The sequence below is a fragment of the Papio anubis genome, unplaced genomic scaffold (genome assembly GCF_008728515.1).
Source record: "Papio anubis isolate 15944 unplaced genomic scaffold, Panubis1.0 scaffold272, whole genome shotgun sequence".
Classification (NCBI taxonomy): Eukaryota; Metazoa; Chordata; class Mammalia; order Primates; family Cercopithecidae; genus Papio; species Papio anubis.
In genome coordinates, this window is record NW_022162806.1 from 97,412 (window position 1) to 117,510 (window position 20,099).

General features: G+C 36.7%; 1 pseudogene across 1 annotated transcript; it reads right to left on the bottom strand.

The window, feature by feature from the left end:
• Window positions 1–1,787: 1,787 nt before the first annotated feature.
• Window positions 1,788–19,899, bottom strand: LOC116272940 (annotated as a pseudogene). Its single transcript, XR_004181458.1, has 5 exons — window positions 16,646–19,899; window positions 15,241–15,360; window positions 13,533–13,707; window positions 3,380–3,475; window positions 1,788–1,999 (listed from the first exon to the last, which is right to left on the bottom strand). The product of XR_004181458.1 is annotated as a probable C-mannosyltransferase DPY19L2 (transcript).
• Between the last annotated feature and the right edge of the window lie 200 nt (window positions 19,900–20,099).

Here is a 20,099-nt window from a genome sequence, read left to right on the forward strand (position 1 = left end):
GAACTTCTTGTCCATCTTGAAGTATAAATCTGTTACCAACAAATTATATTAGATTTTTTTGATCTGAAAAATGTACTTTTGGCCTCCATTTTTAAAAGATAATTTCATTAAATATAGAATTCTTGATTTTTCTTCTTCAGCACTTTGAATTACCATTCCAGTGTCTGATAATTTCCACTATTTATGTTGAGAAGTCAGATGTTTATATAGCATATCATTTTTTTCTCTTATTTTCAAGATTTTCTCTTTATCTTTGATTTTACCATTTTGACTATAATGTGCCTTGCTTTGGTTTTCTTTGGGCTTAACCCAGTTGGATTTGTTGAGCTTAGCAGATCTCTAAGTTAGTAGCTCTTATCAAACTTGAGAAATTTTTGGCCAACATTTCTTCAATATTTTTTCTGTCATGTTCTCTTTTTCATTACATCTAATATTAAAATTATGCATGTGTTGAACTACTTAATGTTACATAGGTCTGTGACATTGGTTATTTTTCAATCTTTTTGGTTCCTGTTCTTTTGATTAACTATTCTCTCTTACCTTCAAATTCACTGAATTTTCTGTTCAAATGTTCTGTTTTCATCTCAAAACTGTTGAGTACATTTAAATAATTTTCATTTCATTTACTATACTTTTCAGCTCTAGAATTCCCATGGGGGCTGGAGTGTTTCTATTTCTCTGCTGAGATTCCATATCTCTTCACTCATGGATACCATGTTTTCTTTTAATTTATTGAATATATTTTTCTTAAGCCTTTGAATGTGTTTGTAATAGTGGCTTTGCAGTCTTTGGCTGCTAAATCCAACATCTGGACCTACTTGAATTGGTTTCTGTTAACTTATTTTTTTTTTTCAGTGTTGGTCATACTTTCTCATTTTAGTTTGCATCTCTGAAACCTTTTGCACATTGTAAATGATATATTGAAGTGACTGTAGAACCTGTTTTGTTCTTCTGATTGCCAATGTGTTGTTCTAGGAGACAATTAATGTGCCTGAATTTCCTGTCATGTGCAGCAGCTAGTATTTCTGCTTAGGAGCCTAAACAAAGGCCTCAAAAGATCCATTACACATCTTAGAATTTTATGACTTTTAGAGATTCAAAATTCAGAAATTTAAAAATTTTAATTTTTCTTATTATGTTTTTCTTAGGATGTTTTTCTTATTATGGCATTTTGGGTTTTGTCACTTTTCTTTTAAGTCTTACAAATCCAACTCAGCTATGGTACAAGATGCTAATATCTCACTGTGTTTTAAATTCAAATCCATATTTTATATATCTAATAAAAATTTTCATATTTCAAAAATTATGAAAAAAGCTAAGTAGAAGATGTTAAATTGAAAAATCAGGATGTTAAAATATACTATAATGTTTGGAATTAATTTCTACTTCATTGATAGTATAATTTTACTTCTCGGCCGGGCGCGGTGGCTCAAGCCTATAATCCCAGCACTTTGGGAGGCCGAGACGGGCGGATCACGAGGTCAGGAGATCGAGACCATCCTGGCTAACACGGTGAAACCCCGTCTCTACTAAAAAAAAAAATACAAAAACTAGCCGGGCGAGGTGGTGGACGCCTGTAGTCCCAGCTACTCGGGAGGCTGAGGCAGGAGAATGGCGTGAACCCGGGAGGCGGAGCTTGCAGTGAGCTGAGATCTGGCCACTGCACTCCAGCCTGGGTGACAGAGTTAGATTCTGTCTCAAACAAAAAAAAAAATTTTACTTCTCTAGATGAAATAATTTAAACTACGATACCAGGATAATATTTTAATGAATTTAAACTAAAATCTCTTAAAGAATCAGGACTACTGTAATAAAGTGAAACATTTGTTGCTTAAAAATATACCATATCAGAGAGCATAGGGTTAATACTCACTTAGTTCTCACAACACACCATGCCTCTTCTAAAACATAATAATTCACATGTAACTCCAATAATTTATCTCTTATTTCTTTGGCAGATTTTCGACTATATGTAGAATAAACTATTTTTGTCCGGGCCCTTTAAATTTAAACAATAGTTTAAAAGATTTTAAAATGAATGATAATAGAGTAGACTAAAAAAAAATCTTACTAAGTTGAAATCTCAATACTCACTGGGTGGAACACTGATATACATGACTCGAAACAGCATCAACTATTTTGGGGATGGCAGTTTCCACATTCCTACTTATATTTTGAATGTAATGAAACTTATGGCAATTTTAATTCTGCATATACTGCTTATTAGTGTTTAAAATAGTCTAAAGTTGTACTGGGTGGCAGAGAGCAGCTTAGGATATAACATTTTCTTCTCATAATTCACAAAGTTTTCAGAGAATATATTCTGACAGAGATTGAATGTAGTGAAAACATATCTTTCAATGCTTAATTTCATCTGAAGAAGCTCTGACAAACACATGAATTGAAACTGAGTGTATCAAGTAGAATACTTAGACAATGGGCATCCAGGGTGTCAGAACAGGTAGGAAAAGCACCTTCACAGAATCTTGAGAAATGGGGATGGTCACCAAAATGTGGTACAACAGGTGATTTGACCGTAGTGGGAGTTCTTACAAAATCCTGACAAACTATCACTTATGCATTGGATGTTGCTTAGAATTTCAAGCATATGGGATGCTCAGTCACCACAGTGGTTTCCATGCCAGTTCACCGCAGTAGAACAGAGAGAGCATCAGGTGCATTTCTAAGGTGTCTGACTCCAAACCCTGGCTCCTAGACGGCAGACCTAAAACTTTTAATTTAAACATTTGCCTCTAACAATAGGCCAAAAATCCACTTTTAAAAAAGATTATACTGACAACTACTAGAATAACCAAAATAATTTTTTAAAGTAGCCATTTAAGGAAAGCAAAACTTTTAGACATCAATGGAAACTAGAGTTCTCATAATCGGCTAGCAAAAATTTTCATGAAAGCACGTAATATATAATAGTAACTTTCATGTACTTTTTCTACCTGTCACAAAAGGCTAGTCATTGGCCACCAGTAAGATCTAGAAATCATTTCTTAAATCAGAGTGGGGCTTATGATGTAGAGCAGGGGTTGGCAAACTATGGCTGTGAGTTAAATCCATCCTATCTCCTGTTCCAACTACCTAGTAGTTTTACTGGAATACACACACACATCATAAATATGTGACACATTTGTCACTTTGGGAAAAACTGGCTTTTGCATTTTTCAGTTTTCAGAGGTCTGCTTGCTCCAGAGGCAACAGCTATATATTGTCATTTCTGGATGGTTATTGTCATTTTTTTTTAACTTCCAGCATGAAAATGCAGATGAGTTTGTGTGTGTGTGTGTGTGTGTGTAAAAATTTTTCCAATTCCTAAGAATTGGGAGTCACCAAGTGAGTCTTGATGAAATATTCATCAGCCGCCAACCTCAAGTCTGCATCTTCATAATGTGGATGATTCACAATGGGATGAAGTGTAGACAGCTTGACGCCATTGTAGGCATCGCATCTGCAAAGACAGCATCTGAAATAAAAAAAGACTATATTCTTCAATGAAATGTTTCAAAGAAAATCAGAAGTTACACTTACCTCTAATATGTGAACCCAAATTAAGAAGGATGATGCCTATTTACATGACGGTGGACCTCATTCTTTTTATTGACTCAATAGCTACTCATTGTCTACTATAATAATAGCTGACTTTTGTTAAGTGCTATCTTGGTGCTAGAAACTGTGCTCTATATTTTAATAAGAATTAAATAACTTAATTTGCACAATTCTAAGAGGTGAGTCCTCTATTCTTACTTTGTAGAATCTACAAACTGAGCATGTGTGGGTCTGGGTTGTGCACTCATTAGAATCTAATGCCTGATGATCTGAGGTGGAACCATTTCATCCAGAAACCACCCCATATCCCCCAGTTCTGTGGGAAAAAAGTGGTCTTTCAAGAAACCAGTCCCTGGTGCCAAAAAGGCTGGGGACTGCTGTTGTAGATGATGAAGAGACAGCCAAGTTAAGTGACTTGCCCAAGACTGCACAGCCAGGAAGTTCCAGAGCCTGCTCTCTTAGCTGCTTCACTAAAGCTTCCTGCCATGCTAGAGCACCACGCGAACAGCAGGACTACAGACACACATGAAACAAAAAGAATGTAAAATGTCATATCTGTTCCAATAATGTGAAATGCCAGGAACTGAGAGACTGCTGTGAAGGGCAAGTCTCATGGGACATTTTTTCAAATGACTTTTGTGGCTTGTGAACTATGGTCCTGTGGATGTGCCATAAAAAGAGAAAAGCATTGTTTTCTTCCCTCAGATAATCTTTAATTGAGTTCTCAGAGTTACCATTTGACTTGACACCATTTATACATGCCATGAAATCATTTCATTATTTGCTGCTAGTACTTTTTGGAGTAATGACATGTATAAATTTGGTCATAACAAGAGATACATCAAAATCTACTATCTGGCTTCCATTTCATCTCTTGAAGCACCAGAAGACCAAATGCTTACTTCCTGATACTTTGGTATAAAAAACAATTATATACTTGTGAAGGTTATAATTTTTAATCAGTACAATAAAATCAGTAATAAAGACAAGACATATTATTCAGATATACTGTAAAAAAAACTATGTTGGAGAGGAGGTGGAGCATGATGACCAAGTAGAAGCCTCCACTGTTCATCCTCCCCTCAGGAACACCAAATGTGATAACGATCTACGCAAAAAGCACCTTCATAAGAACCAAAAATCGCTTAGGTACCAGGTTGGCCACAGTGGGGAGGAGCACCAAGAAGGTTCTTGTGGTCCCCGATTCCAGGTCTTGGCTCTTGGGTGGCATTTCTGGACCTGCCCTGGGCTGGAAGAGAGCCCGCTGCCCTGAAGGGTGAGTCCCAGGCCTGGCAGCACTCACCACAAGCTGACTGAAGAGCCCTTGGGCTTTAAGTGAATGCTGGCAGTAGCCAGGCAGTACCTCCCATGGGCCTGGGGTAGTGGTGGAAATGGAGAGAGACCCCTCTGCCTGGGGAAAGGGGAAGGAAGGGTGGGAAGGACTTTGTCTGGTGGTTTCAGCACCAGTTCAGCTGCAGTAGAATAGAGCATCAAGTAGATTTCTAAGGTGTCTGACTCCAGGCCCTGGCTCCTGGACAGCAGCATCCCTGGACCTGACTATGACCTGGGGGATCTTGCCACCCTGAAGGGAAGGTCACCAGCCTGGTTTGCTTTGATACCTGCTGACTGTAGAGCCCTACACCTTGGGCAAACATAGGTGGTAGCCAGGCAGTAGTTACAATGAGCTTTGGGCAAGACCCAGTGCTGTGCTAGCTTCAGGTCTGACCCAACACATTCCCAGTAGTGGTGGCCACAGAGGTGCTTATGTCACCCCATCCCCAGCTCCAGGCAGCTTAGCACATAGAGAGAAAAAGAGAGACAGACTCCATATGGGAGACAGTAAGGGAAGAGAAACAAGAACTTCTGCCTGCTAATCCTGAGAATTCTGGATTTTATCCAAGACCACCAAGGTAGTACCTCTAAGAGTCTGTAATAGCTTCAGTGTTACTGGGCACAGGGTGCCTCCTAGTGCAGATACAGCTGCAGCGACCGGAAACTTAGATCACAACACCAAAGTCCCTTTGAATACTTGGAAAGCCTTTCCAACAAGGATGGGTACAAACAAGCCCAGACTGCAAAAACTACAATAAATACCTAACTCTTCAATGCCCAGACACTGACAAACATCCACAAGCATCAAGACCATCCAGGAAAACATGACCTCACCAAAGAAACTAAATAAGGCACTAGGGGGCCAATCCTGGAGAGACAGAGATATGCAGCCTTTCAGACAGAGAATTCAAAATAGCTGTGCTGAGGAAACTCAAATAAATTCAAGATAACACAGAGAAGGAATTGGTAATCCTATCAGATAAAGTCAACAAATACATTGAAATAATTAAAAAGAATCAAGCAGAAATTCTGGAGCTGAAAAATGCAACTGACATATTGAAGAATGTATAAGTCTCTTAATAAGCAGAAATGATCAAGCAGAAGAAAGAATTAGTGAGCTTGAAGACAAGGAGTTAGAAAGAGAGACAGCAGTAGGAAGTTTATTCAAAAGTATAACAGAGAACTTCTCAAAGCTAGAGAAAATATCAATATTCAAGCACAAGAAGGTTCTAGAACACCAAGCAGATTTAACCCAAAGGCTAACTCAAGTCATTTAATATCAAACTCCCAAAGTTCAAGGATAAAGAAAGGATCCTAAAAGCAGCAAGAGAAAAGAAACAAATAACATACAATGGAGCTCTAATACATCTGGCAGCAGACTCTTCAGTGGAAACTTTACAGGCCAGGAGAGCATGTCATGACATATTTAAAGTCAAGGAAAAAACCTTTTACCTGAGAGTAGTGTATCCAGAGAAAATGTCCTTCAAACCTAAAGGAGAAGACTTTCCCAGTCAAACAAAAGCTGTGAAATTTCATTAACACCAGACCTGTCCTGTAAGAAATGCTAAAGGAAGTTCTTCAATCTGAAAGAAAAGGACATTAATGAGGAAGAAATAATCGGAAGGTACAAAACTCACTGGTAATAGTAAGTACACAGAGAAACACAGAATATTGTAGCAGTGTAATTACGGTATATAAACAACTTATGTAAGTAGAAAGACAAAAAGATGAACCAATAAAAAATAACTACAATAACTTTTCAAGAGACAGTGCAATAAGATATAAATAGAAACAACAAAAAGGTAAAAAGTGGGGAGATGAAGTTAAAGTTTAGAATTTTTATTAGCTTTCCTTTGGCTTATTTGTTTGTTTATGCAATCAGTGCTGTCATCAGTTTAAAATAATGGGTTATATTATTTGCAAGGCTCATGGTAACCTCAAGTTTAAAAACATACAATGGATATACAAAAAATAAAAAGCAGTAAGTTAAAACACACCACCAGAGAAAAATCACCTTCAATGAAAGAAACAGAGGAAGGAAGAGAAGACCACAAAACAATGAGAAAACAAATAACGAAATGGCAGGGTAAGTCCATATCAATAATAACACTGAATGCAAATGGACTAAACTCTCCAATCAAAAGACAAAGAGTGGCTGAATAAGAAAACAAAACCCTAAGAATCTGTTACCTACAAGAAACACACTTTACTTGTAAAGGCAAATATAGACTGAAAACAAAGGGATGGAAAATTATATTCCATGCTGATGGAAACCATAAAAGAACAGGAATAGCCATACTTATATCAGACACAATAGAGTACAAGACGAAAACTATAAAAAGAGACAAAGAAGGTCATTATATAATGATAAAGGGGTTAATTCAGCAAGAGTATACAACACTTGTAAATATATATACACCCAACACTGGAGCACCCAGATACATAAAGCAAATGTTATCAGAGCTAAAGAGAGAGACAGAGAAAGACAGATCCCAATACAATAATAGCCTGAGACTTCAGCACCCCACCTTCAGCAGTGGACAGATCATCTAGACAGAAAATCAACAAAGAAACACTGAACTTAATCTGCACTATAGATCAAAAGGACCTAATAGATACTTACAGAACATTTCATCCAACAGCTACAGAATACACATCCTTCTCCTCAGCACATGGATCATTCCTCGAGGACCACAAAACAAGGATAGGCCACAAAACAAGTCTTAAAACATTTTTAAAAAATTGAAACAATATCATGTATCTTCTCTGACCACAATGGAATAAAACTAGAAATCAGTAGTAAAAGGAATTTTGGAAACTCTACAAACATAGAAATTAAAGAATATGCTCCTGAATGACCAGTGGGTTAATAAAGAAATTAAGAAGGAAATTGAAAATTTTCTTGAACCAAATGATAATGAAAACACAACATATCAAAATCTATGGGATACAGCGAAAGCAGTATTAAGAGGGAAGTCTATAGCTATAAATGCCTACATCAAAATAGAAGAAAAACCTCAAATTGACAACTCAATGATGCATCTTAAAAAACTAGAAAAGGGCAAACAAAGCCCAAAGTTAGTAGGAGAAATGAAATAATAAAGATCAGAGCAGAAATAAATGAAATTGCAATGAAGAAAACAATATAAAAGATCAACTGGTTTTCTGAAAAGATAAAATAAACAAATCTTTAGCCAGACTAAGAAAGAGAGAAGGTCCAAATAAATAAAATCAGAGATTAAAAAAAGGAGACATTACAACCAATATTGCAGAAATTAAAGGATCATTAGAGACTACCATGAGCAACTATATGCCGATCAATTAGAAAACCTAGAAATGGGTAAATCCCTAGATATGTAAAACCTACCAAGACTGAACTACATAGAAATCCAAAACCTGAACAGATCAATCACAAGTAATGAGATCAAATCTCTAATGAAAAGTCTCCCAGCAAAGAAAAGCCCAGGACCTGATGGCTTCACTGCTGAATTTTATCAAACATTTAAAGAAGAACTAATATCAACCCTACTCTAACGATTCTCGGAAATAGAGGAGGAGGGAATACTCCCAAACCTGTTGTATGAAATCAATATCACTTTAATACCCAAACCACAGGAAGACCCATCAAAAAAAAAAAAAAAAGAAAACTACGGGCCAGTATCTCTGATTAATGTTAATGCAAAAATCCTCAACAAAAAACTAGCAAACTGAATTCAATAACACATTAAAAAGATTATTCATCATGTCCAAATAGGATTTATCTCAGGGACACAAAGATGGTTCAACACAGCAAATCAATGTGATACGTAATATCAACACAATGAAGGGGAAAAAAAATCATATGATCATCTCATCTCCATAGATGCAGAAAAATCATTTGATAAAATTCAACATCCTTTCAGGATAAAAACCTTCCCAAAAAACCTGGGTATAGAAGGAACATTAATCAACATAATAGAAGCCATATGCGGCAAACGCACAGCTAGTATCATACTGAGTGAGGAAACACTGAAAACCTTTCTTCTAAGATCTGGGACATGACAAGGATGCTCACTTTTTACCACATTATTCAACATAGTACTGGAAATCCTAGCTAGAGCAATCAGACAAGAGAAAGAAATAAAGGGCATCCAAATTTGAAAGGAAGAGGTCAAATTATCATTTTTTGCAGATGACATGATCTTATATTTAGAAAAACCTAAAATCTCCACCAAAAAAAACTATTAGAACTGATAAATTCAGTAATGTTGTAGGATACAATATCATACAAAAATCATTAACATTTCTATATGCCAACAGAGAACAACCTGAAAAAGAAAATTTAAAAAGTAATTCCATTTACAGTAGCTGCACATAAAATTAAATACCTAGAAATTAACTAAAGAAATGAAAGATCTCTAGAACGAAAGCGATGCAAAACTGGAGAAAGAAATTGAAGAAGACACAAAAAAATGGAAAGCTATTCCATGTTCAAGCATTGCAAGAATCAGTATTGCTAAAATGTCCATACTATTCAAAGCAATCTACAGATTCAATGGAATTCCCATCAAACTACTAATGATATTCCTCACAGAAACAGAAAACAAAAATCTTTATTTATATATAAAAACAGAAAAGACCTAGAATAACCAAAGCTATCCTGAGCAAGAAAAAAACTGAAGGAATCACAATACCTGACTTCAAATTATACTACAGAAGTATAGTAATCAAAGCATCATGGTACTGCCATAAAAACAGACACACAAACCAGTGAAACAGAAGGAGAACCCAGAAAGAAATCCATACATCTACTGTAAAGTTATTTTTTACAGCAATCCCAAAAATATACACTGGGGAAAGAGTAAATCTCTTCAATAAATGGTGCTGGGAAAACTGGATATCCATATGCGGAAGAATGAATCTACACGCCTATCTCTTGCCACATACAAAAATCAAATCCAAATGGATTAAAGACTTAAATCTAAGACCTCAAACTCTGAAATTACTACAGGAAAACTTTGGGGACACTCTCCAGAACTCTGGATTGAGCAAAGATTTCTTGAGTAAATACCCGCGAAGCACAGGCAACCAAAGCAAAAATGAACAAATGGGATCACATCAAGTGTAAAAGCTTCAGCACAGCAAAGGAAACAATCAGCAAAGTGAAGAGACAACAGAAAGAATGGGCGAAAATATTTGAAAACTACCAATCTGACAAGGAATTAATAACCAGAATATATAAGGGACTCAAACAACTCTGTAGGGAAATATATATATATATATAAATCTACTTTAAAAATGGGCAAAAGATCTGAATAGACACTTTCAAAAGAAAACATACAGGTGGCAAACAGGTACATGAAAAGGTGCTCAACATTACTGATCATCAGAGAAATGCAAATCAAAACTACAGGGAAATAGAATCTCACTCCAGTTAAAATGGCTATTATTCAAAAGACAGGCAATAACAAATGGCGGTTATCCATAAGACAGGAAAAGATGTGGAGAAAAGGGAACTCTCGTATACTTTTGGTGAAAATCTAAATTAGTACAACCACTATATAGAAGAGTTTGGAGGTTCCTCAAAAAACTAAAAATAGAGTTACCAAATGATCCAGCAATCCTACTCTTAGATATATACCCCAAAGAAAGGAAATAAATGTTCAGAAGAGGTATCTGCACTCCCGTGTTTATTGCAGCACTTCTCACAATAGCCTAGATTTGGAAGCAACCTAAGTGTCCATCAACAGGTGAATGGATAAAGAAAATGTGGTACACTGACACAACACAATGCTACTCAGCCATAAAAAAGAATGAGATCCTGTCATAAAAAAAAGAATGAGATGCTATCCATAACATGGATGGAACTGGAGTCCTTTACATTAATTGAAATAAGCCAGGTACAGAAAGACAAACTTTGCATGTTCTTACTTATTTGTGGGAGCCAAAAATTAAAAGAGTTGAACTCATGGAGATCAAGAATAGAATGATGGGCCAGGCACGGTGGCTCAAGCCTGTAATCCCAGCACTTTGGGAGGCTGAGACGGGTGGATCATGAGGTCAGGAGATCGAGACCATCCTGGCTAGCACGGTGAAACTCCGTCTCTACTAAAAAAATACAAAAAAACTAGCCGGGCGAGGTGGCGGGCGCCTGTAGTCCCAGCTACTCGGGAGGCTGAGGCAGGAGAATGGCGTAAACCCGGGAGGCGGAGCTTGCAGTGAGCCGAGATCCGATTACTGCACTCCAGCCTGGGCGACAGAGCGAGACTCCATCTCAAAAAAAAAAAAAAAAAAAAAAAAGAATAGAATGATGGTTACCAGAGGCTGGGAAGGATAGCGAGGGGGTGGAGGGGAAGTGGGGATGGTTAATGTGCACAAACAAAACAGAAAGAAAGGATAACATGTAGTGTTTGGTAACACTATAGTCAACAAAATTTAATTGTACATTTAAAAACAACTGAGAGAGTATTACTGGATTGTTTGTAACACAAAGGATCAATGCTTCAGGTGATGGATACTCCATTTACCCTGATGTGATTATTATACATTGTATGCCTGTATCAAAATATCCCATCTACCCCATAAATATACACACCTGCTATGTACCCACATAAATTAAAAACTTTGAGAACCCTGAGGGTTTCCTTTCCAATATAACTAAGCATTCTAAATGCAACTCTGAATGAAAATTTCTTTATATGCCTCAAACTTGAAAATATGTAAGCCAGTCAAAGAATGTGTATTTATTATTGGAGACTCAATAATTAATGATGACAAGCTGTTAAGCTAGAGAAGTGGTTCTCAAGCAGGCATGATTTTGCTCCCTAGGGAGCACTGTCAACTCTGGAGACATTTTTGGATGTCACGCTATGGGGAGGAGGGAGGAGATGCTGTTGGCATCTTGTAGATAGAGGCCAAGGACTTCTTGTAATTCATAGGACAGCCTCAATGTCAACAGTGCTAAGGTTGGGAAATGCTGGGCAAGAAGAACTGAAAGCCCAGGGCCAGGGTCTTCCAGAAAAAACTAGGCACACCTGTCCAGCAAGAGCTGGACCCACTGAGTTGTCATCTATGGCAGACAGAGAGGAAGAAATACCCTCCCCCTCCACCTTCTGTTTTTTTGGCTGTGAAGTAAATGAGCATAACAAGGAAAAATCAGGTATTTTCCTATCACTGTATGGAAGTCTCCATTTAGCCTACACACAGATTAGAAAAAGGTATTCCCCTGACTTGACAGAGCCCCATTTGTACATGGCTTGCTGAGTGGACCACAAGCTGGATTTAAGCTTTCACTTATCCTCTCAATTGGTCACCTTTGTGCAGTGCACAAACTATACAGCCTTACGTGGCAGGCCTCAATATAAGCACGAGTCCCACTAATACTACAAAACTTCATACAGCTTTTAATATGTGGTAACCATGAGATAACTCATAATAAGAGTAATTAAAAGGAGAATAAGACAGATTGAAAAGAAGATCAAAGAAGAGGCATCTAAAAGTGAGATGGGGGTTTGTGGCAGTTATCTTAGAAGGATAAGTTGCCAAACGTAGGCTCTCTGTCAGGAACGTAATACAAACACCAGAACAAAGAAAGACACAAGAAAAGATTAAAAGGGCAGCTATCTTTAAAAGCTTGGGAAAAACAGCCATAACTGGGGAGGGGTAAGGGAGAGTAAAGAAAGGGAGTGACTACCTTGATCTCCTATGTGGAAAAAGTCAGTTGGGGATTACTTTTAAAATTCGAATTAAACTGGCTTGGCAGTTTAACGAGGCGCTGTCACCTACATCCTTTGAAAGCTATAGACCAAATATCTTAGTTAATGCCTATAAAGATTTACCTTAATGATGGTTAATTAGTAAAAAAGTGGCTATCAAATAAGAAATAAGAGGAAACAAGCTCAGGAGTCATAAGAAAATTTAAATAAACCACAGTGAAGAACTCGTACCAGAGAAAGTTTCTAAATATCAAAAATAATCTTAGATTTACAAATTTAGTTACAGAAAATGTTATAGAATATACTTATTCTCTGGAAAGGTATTTAAAATTATCTATCTGCTTGGGATAGTTCTGAATAAAGACAGGAAGAAAAGAAGATAAGCTAAAAAGAAAATTTTGGAGTATTTAAAAGTAGGATGTATACTATCTCTGTGAGATGATTTAGTGAAGAAAATAGAATATCTAAGACTTTAACTCTTCTGCCGATGACCTGTTTACAGAATTAGAGGAGAGGGCACTGATTGGAGTGACAGAAGCGGTGCCAGTTCTCCCCACCATCAAGAGTATCTTCTGCTGTGCCTGGCACAAGGTGTGAAATTTCATTTTTAAAGATTTACTTCTTTGATTTGTCATTGTTATGGTTAAAATGCTATAGTGCTCTCTGAGAGTTAAAGGACATAACTTGTGAAAAATCATTAATTTCCTGGTGCTAATTTAAATTATTTTATAATTATCTGGGAGGGGCTTAAAGGGAGCACAAAATTGCCTTTCGAAAGGGTTTAATTGACATTACAATAGTCTGCTCAAAGTCTGTGAGAGTATGAAGGCCTATGGAAATCTGTCATACACACATGAAAACATATATCAGAAATGACAATTATATAGCACACACAAATGTGTTTGTATGTTTGTGTAAAACTATGCATATAACCAAATACTTACACACCTGGTGTGGTATTGTATTTGATCCACTGTAAAAGTTCTTCCTGAGGCAAATTATTAAATTCTCCTATTATGCTCCATTGATTATGGAGGTTTGCATAACCTTGTATTGACATCACTGTTAGAATGCCAAAGATAACATTCTCAAAACGAACTCTGCGAAAAAGCCAGCCAAAGAGCTGATGACAGAAACCATTTATTTATAGTTCTTATATGAAGAGTACTGCAGGGTCAACAATAAATTCTCACCTTGTTACTCAAACCAATGTGAATTACCCTTTGATATCAGCACATATGTATACAGAATTACCATCTCCGGTTGTTTCCAAAGCAACGAATATGTTGGCATTACAGGGCCCAGGTGAAAACGGAACTTTCTCTCCCCTGGGAAGAATTAAGGAAGGAATGCCTGATCCTTCTAGTACTAATTTACTACCAAGGATTAAAATAAACAAATCACAACTGTGAAACATCTTAGAACTAAATCCTTTCATGTTGGCTGCCTTTTGTGGACATCGTTAGTAGACAGGGAAGTCCTATTAGCTTGACATATATAGATTCTTCTCAGGAAAACAGGCATTATGGTATTTTAAGGCTATACACTCATAATCAAAACTAAGTAAGGTGTTTGTAGAAGTACCTGAGGCCTAATATTCTAGCTAATTTATCTAGTTCTTTTGTAAGTTAGATACAGTGATAGAACCCCAGAATTTCTTATAGATTCTTTCAGCCAAATGGGACCATACTAGAGCAATTACTCTGCATCTGCTCTGGTATTGGATGAGCACTTCAGGGTACTTTTTTTTTTTTTTTTTTTTTTGAGACAGAGTGTTACTCTGTCTCCCAGGCTGGAGTGCAGTGGTGCGACCTCAGCTCACTTCGACCTCTGCTTCCCAGGTTCAAGCAATTTTCCTGCCCCAGCATCCTGAGTAGCTGGGATTACAGGCACACACCACCATGCCCTGCTAATTTTTGTATTTTAGTAGAGACGGGGTTTCACCATGTTGGCCAGGTGGGTCTCGAACTCTTGACCTCAAGTGATCTGCCCACCTCGGCCTTCCAAAGTGCTGGGATTTCAGGTGTGAGGCATCATGCCCGGCCACCAGGAAACTTTTTTTTTCTTTCTTTTTTTTTTTGAGACAGAGTCTCACTCTGTCACCCCGGTTAGAGTGATGTGGTGCGATCTTGGCTGACTGTAGCCTCTGCCTCCCAGGTTCAAGTGATTCGCCTGCCTCAGCCTCCCAAGTAGCTGGAATTACAGGCACGTGCCACCATGCCTGACTAATTTTTGTATTTTTAGTAGAGATGGGGTTTTACCATGTCAGCCAAGCTGGTCTCCTGGCCTCAAGTGATCTGCTCGCCTTGGCCTCCCAAAGTGTTGTGATTACAGGTGTGAGCCACTGTGCCAGGCACTCTTACACAGACCTGAACTCCGAAAGGTTATGTTCATAGACAGGATATTAACAGGGGAAATATTTGCCTAATCACTTGCTATAGAAATATCAATTTAAAATCTAGAAATACTTTTCAAAGCCACTTGAAATTGCTTTTCTTGCTTATAGTGAATCATGAAGTAATATTTTAAATCATTTAAATTAGTTAAAAACACTTAGTGTGTTTGTATTTTGAATTACCGTCAGCAAAGCTGCGGTAACTTTAAGTGTAGTTACTATAGTTTTTATGGTATTGTTATACAAGAATGAATCCCTTACCCGCCGAGAGCATATCAAGGAAGCCATAACACACACGTGTGGTGTCAAAAACAGCTTTAGCCTCATAATTAAAATAGCAAGGGCAGTAAACGCTAACAACTGCAATGTGTGAAAAGTCAGCTACAAAAACACAAATAAGACAAAATCACATTTTTACTTTTCATATTTTTAAATTAATGAACTATATTGAAACTATATTATTCATTAAGACAAAGATCTTCTAACTTAGTAATGAGCCTATTAGTATTCATTCATTCAGCAACAATTTATCGAATGCCTACTATGTTCCAGGAACTCTTCTGGGTGCTTCAGATACAACAGTGAGCAATTTCTGCCCTTGTATTGTATTTAAGTACATTTAGTAACGAAAGACAGACAATACATAGACATAGCAAATAAATAAATCCATTACATAGTCTACTGTAAGGCAATAAGTGCAGCTGGCAAGAAAATGGAGCAGGCAGAGGAGCCAGGGAGAGCAGGAGGTGGTGTGAGGAGGCGGAGGACCAACACAGTAGGCCTCACTATAAAGTGACAAAGTTACCAATGCATCCCTGATGCAAACATCTGAAATCTACAATGCTCCAAAATCTGAAACTTTTGAGTACCAATATGATGTTCAAAGGTTATGCTAAAACAAATGCTCATTGAAGCATTTTGGATTTTGGATTTTCAGATTAGGGATCTCAACTAGTAACTACAGTGTAAATATTCCAAAATTCAATAAAATCTGAAATCTGAAACACCTCTAGTCCTATGCATTTTGGATAAGGGATACTCAACATGTGTCATAAACTATCCCTATTAAGTTCAAATTCAGTTACCCACTCCTGTAAATTTGACCTTTACCTCAACACCCACTTAAAGTTCTATCAAATAGGAAATATCTCTAGTCCACATTGATCTTTTCCTTTTTACGTTACAAAACGATTTTGCACCATATCAAATGTTGTCTTGTTTCCTTTGTAAAATTACACATACTGAAGAGCAGGAACATTACTTTAGTATCTTTTGTGTCCTTCAACACTTCTGAGCTTGTCGCTGACTGACCAGCAAATCTACGTGGTGGCAGATGGCCACCAGTCACAGGGCCGAGGGCGCCTGCCCTAATGGACTGTAGCTGATTAGCTCAGCAGGCTAGAAACCAAATGCTTGTTATTGTTAAATGAATGCAATTTAATTTAATTCTGTACTATCGTCATAAATCAGCCTTCTAGCTTTTAAATCCTTATATCTATTCAAAAGTGAGAGCAGATGAAAGGGTGAGAAGGATCAGCAGAAATGTATCACCAATGCTGACAACTCACGACTGATGGTGCGTCAGCAGCAGGTTATACCTTTGTCAGTTATCCTCAAACTAGAATGTAATACACAAGTCTACCAGAGATTAAAATGAAAGCTTTACCTCACCGTGTTCAAGGAGCTTTTTTCTAGAATAAAACAAAAATATCTATTTACTGAATGTCTTTTATACTATAAATGTATAAAAATAAGCTTCATTTATTTGATCTTAAAAATCTGAGTATCTCTAAACTACTTAGGAACATACATAAAAATAAAAATATCAGATAATACTACAAAAATTACAACAATTTAAAAGGCATAATTTATAGGCATCATATTCAAGATATGTCAAAAATTTGTTCTTTGGTTAAGACAAAATAGATCTTACAGATCCCTGGAGATTGTACCTCTCATGAATAAATGAATAGGATGGCCTTCTATTAAACCTATATATACAGTGTATAGAATACTTTAGATGACCACTGTTAAACTTTTGAGTTGTTTTCATTTTTCACAATTACAAATAACATAGACACTCGTGCATAAAACTTTGTAAGCATGTCTGAATATTCCCTTAGCATAAATTTCCAGAAGAAAAATTACTGGGTAAAACAGAAATATTTTTAGTTTCAGAAAAGTTGTCCCTTTATAAAATACTTATAGTACACCTACTGTATTCTAGGCAGTATGCAATGAAATGAATACCACAGTCCCTGCTTATCCTCCGATCCTCACTTTCCACAGTTTCAGTTACCTGTGGTCAACTGCAGTCCAAAAATATTAAACAAAAAGTTCCAGGAAATAAACAATTCCTAAGTTTTAAATTGTGCACCATACTGAATAGTGAAATCTCAAGTCACTCTGCTTCAACCTACCTGGGACGTGACTCACCCCTTTGTCCAGCATATCCATGCTGTATATGTCACCAGCCTGTTAATCACGTAGTTACCATCTCAGTTATCAGATGGACTCTGGTGGTATCTCAGGGCTTATTTTCAAGTAACCCTTTTCTGACTTAATAATGGTCCCAAAGTGCAAGAGCAGTGATGCTGGCAGTTGAGATATGCCAAAGAGAAGCTGTAAAGTGCTTTCTTTTAAGAGAAAAGGTGAAAGTTCTCAAAAGAAAAAACATCATATGCTGAGGTGGCTAAGATCTATGGTAAGAACAAATCTATCCATGAAATTGTGAAGAAAAAAAAATTAATACTAGTTTTGCTGTTGCATCTACAACTGCAAAAGTTATGGCCACAGTCCATGGTACGTGCTTAGTTAAGATGGAAAAGGCATCAAAATTGTGGGTGGAAGATGTGAACAGAAATGTGTTCCGATGATGGCAATCAGGTGTGTTACTCTCTGCAGTTTCAAGCGTCCACTGGGGGTCTTGGGATGCATCGCCCTGCAGATAAGGGCAACTGCTGTGCAGCATGAACAGTATGGACACAATCCTTATCTTCATGGAGTTTCTATTAGAGTAAGACAAGAGGTAGGAGGCTGCCTATTTTATTCTTCTCTTGAAAAGACTGGGTATTTTACTTTTATGAGAGGCTTTATAGCCTGCAGAGGCACTCTAATATGGATTTTGAGGGTGAAAAGAGAAATAAGTGTGGAAAGTAAGTTCAGGGGTACAGAGACCCATAGGGTTTTTAAAAGAGAAGTCAGGGGAAGGTCTCTTAAGGTAGTAGTGGAGCCCAAATTATTCTATCTCCCTTGTAGCTTCTACCCTTTGTATGAAGTAGTTTTTTTTAAATAGAAGACAGGGGAAGGTTTCTTAAGGTAATAGTGGAGACCAAATTATTCTACCTCCCTTGTAGCTCCTTCCCTGTGTATGCAGTTAACGGACTGCGGTTTCCCCACTTGTCCCGAAATCTTCTAGGCACTACAGATTCCTGTAGTGAGCTGTATGCAAGGAAGAAGCCTGGTAGTGAGTAATTATTATAATCACCAAGAACCCTGAAAGTGACTACTGATACTTTATTTAAATCAAGTAGCTAATTAAAAATGTGAATATACAACCAAATCCCAAGACATAAATAGCATGAAAAGGAAACACCAAAATGAGTAAAAAACTTGACCTCTCATGAAACAGCTAATGCAAACTCCAGTTATTATTTTCACAGAAGTTTAAGAGGATCATGCATCCATATAATTAAAATAAGCTCCAGTGAAAAGGAGTTTTCAGAAATTTTAAGAAAAATATATTTGCCTAATTTAAAGCCTCAAAAGAAGGTTGAAGAGCAACATGTACACAGCTGAAGTTGACAGTATTAAAGACTCAGTGATGATATTCTCTAACAACATAGAAAGAGAAGAAATAGATATGATAAAAGCAGTAACAGAAATTCAAGAAAGAGAGGCTAAAGTGAAAGAATAAGAGAACAACAAAGCACACACATCACCCCTCCAAACCTTATAAATTTCCAGAGAGAAAAACTATATAGAAATTTTCATCTGTAATGCTCAATGCTAGAACACAAAGAAGTAATGTCAACAAAATGTTGAATGAAACCCACAAATATCTATTAACCAATCTATCCATCAAATATGAGGGCAAAATAAAGCCATTTTTCAGGTAACAAAGCACCCAGAAAGCATGCCAACTTCTACATGTCAAGGAAAAATAAATCAGTAAAATTTGAAGTCAAGTCCAAAGATTGCTGATGTCTTTAATGTAAATGTTTAGAGATTTCTTAAAACATAAGAGATAAGACAACAATCTAGAAGTAAATTTCAGCATAACCTGGAAGGAGAGGGTGTGTAGGCAGGGACAAGTAACAATATTCCGACAGCTCAGTGCTGAAGCAAGCAGGTCTCTAAATACAGAGCCTGAGTATGAATTCTGCCTCCACTACTCACTAGCTGTGTGCCTTTTGGAAAATTACTTACCTTCTTACTGGTTTCCTTATCTGTAAATAATGAGAATAACTGACTCCCTTCTTACAAGGTGGTTGTGAGGATTTATTGAGTTAATACTGGTAAGAAGCTTAAAATACTGTCAGACATACAGGAAATAATAACTATTAGCTATTACCATTGGTAGTAACAGGTTTTAGATGCTGATGAATTCTTAGTATCAAGATGAATATATTTGCTACTAATTTAAGAAAAACCATCAGGAAATATAGAAATGGAATACAGCTAACAATTCAGCAAGTATCAAGAAAATAATTTTTGAAAAGCACGATGAATAGAAAACATAAAATCAGATGGCAGGAAGAAGTATAAACACACCAGTTATCACAGTTAATATGAAAATGGGTTAGATTCACCAATTAGAAAATGAGTATCAGAGGAATTTAAATAGAAAAAAAAATCTAACAGTAAGAAATATACCAAAACCAAAATGTCACAAAAATGTTAAAAAAAAATAAAGCGTAAATACAGGTAAACCAGGCAAATCTATAAAAAAGCAGATGTGGCAATACTAATTTTCTACAAAGAAAAATTTACAGCAAAAATCACTAAGTAAAGCAAAGAATATCCTTTATAATAATCAAAAGTACAATCCTATAATAATCATGCAATGAACAACAGCACTATCTATATAAAGCAAACACTATTAAAATTATAAGACAATT